Source organism: Pteropus alecto, unplaced genomic scaffold, assembly GCF_000325575.1.
Source record: "Pteropus alecto unplaced genomic scaffold, ASM32557v1 scaffold461, whole genome shotgun sequence".
NCBI classification, from domain to species: Eukaryota; Metazoa; Chordata; class Mammalia; order Chiroptera; family Pteropodidae; genus Pteropus; species Pteropus alecto.
In genome coordinates this window covers 5,157,338-5,159,371 of record NW_006431079.1, presented here as the reverse complement: position 1 = coordinate 5,159,371, position 2,034 = coordinate 5,157,338, and positions in this window count along the sequence as shown.

The following is a 2,034-nucleotide window of genomic DNA, read 5'->3' as shown; positions in this document are numbered from 1 at the left end:
AATCACTAAAATTTTAGCTGTGATTTTTCTCTACCTAGCAGACGATAGATTATTTTCCATATTGTCTACATTTGAAAAAAATTTAAATAAATGTGTATTTCTTTTATAATTGGGAAAAATTATAAGACCAATTGAAAACTGACTTTTTCCCTGTATATTTGAGCAGGTAGAAAACAGGGAAGGACATATATCATAATCTTACATTCTATTTTCTAGCTGTTTCAGATCTACTGATATTGTTCCTATAAGTTTAATATACAGTAAACTTCAAGATAACAAGTTTTTCTCACATTAAAAAAAAGTATTATATACCTTCCACAGCCTATATAAATTTGAAATATTATTGTCTCGGTCAGTGTCTCAACAAGAAACAGATGGCACACTCATAAGGGGGAACTGAAGAGAGTATAATCAGAATGTGGGCAGGGAAACAGTAAGAGATGATGCAGTACCACTGCCAGCCTGGTGCCAACATGGAGGGAGAGAGGGTAATAAATACACTGATCTCTAGCTCTTACTGCCTTCTGGTCTCCTGCTAGTGCCCTCCATCAGCTGAGCTCAACCAGAAGACAGCGAGGAAGAAAACATGCTAATGTAATCCATAAAAAGTGAAGTAGATCTATTGAGGTAACCGAAAATATCTACATGGTGACATCAAAAAGCAAGCAATTCCTCAATTTTACCATAAATATTTCCAAATTTAAAGATTTCTACTAGAAGAGTACTAGAAACACAGAGGTGTGAACTTCAGTCTTTGGTACTATGCAATATATATAAGAATATTCATTATAGTATTTTTATAATAGCAAAGACTTGAGAATAATCTAATTGCTCATCCATAGTTAAGTAAATTATTGTATTTCCAGACAATAGAATACTATGCAACTGTTGAAAACAATATAGATCATTACTTATGGACATGAAAAGATAGCCATAACTTTTTAAGTAGAAAAGTTTAGTATAATCTTACTTGTGAAAAAAAAAATTATATCTTTATATACATATTTGTGAAACGTGGATATAGAGACATGTAGAAAAGAATTTTCAAAATGTTAATGCATACATAACTATTAAATGAGCATTTATTGAATTATTAACTTTCGTTATTCATTCAACAATGTTTATTAAGCACTTAGTATGTGCTGGGCATTATGCTCGCTGCTGGGGAAACAAGAGAACAATCTATCAATTTAAATGTTAATGTAGTCCACTAAATTAAGTGATTTTTTAAAATGACAACAAACAGTATTGGTGAATTTAAGGAGGAGGGCACACGTATGTACTACTATTGAGAGCATAAACTGGTAAAATATTTCTGGAGGGCAACTTAGCACTTTTTAACCAACGTGTTAGAAATATCTATTTCATTTGACACTGCAATTCCATTTTTTGGAACTGATTTTAAAGAAAGGAACATAAATGTACATAAAAAAAATATCAAGCAGCCCATAAATGAGTTGCTTGGGAGAAGGGTAACCTAAATGTTAAACAATTGGGATTTGGGAAAATACAATGTATGTTCATAAGGTGGAATACTAGGGAGACGTGCTTAACCTGGAAAATGTTTAACATGGAAAAATGTCCAAAATATGTAAGTGAAAAAGTTTAAAAAGGGTGTGATACTGAATTGCTCTGAACCTGAGTAAATCATTTAAGTCATCTGAGTCTGTTACTTCATCTGCAAAGCTCATATCCTTATGGACCCTTTCAACTTTTACCTTACCTGAGTCTAGGTACTCGTCCTTTCTTTCTAAAGAAAATAATTCATTCGGTTGATGTTAGGTTGGTAGCTGTTTGCAGAGCTTTCTTAAACTATTTCATCTGGTAAAAAATGCTCTCGAAGGAGAAAATACGTTTTTCGTAAGAAAATGTCCATTTCTTTCCTCAGTGGCCTCATCTATCAGGCACCTTGCTTGGTTTTGAGGGCACTGAAAGACATTAATGCCCTCAAAGAGTTCAAAGTCTGGTGGGAGGAAACCAAAGATAATGACGAAGGGTCATCAATGACAACAGAGCCTTGACAGACAAGTTCTC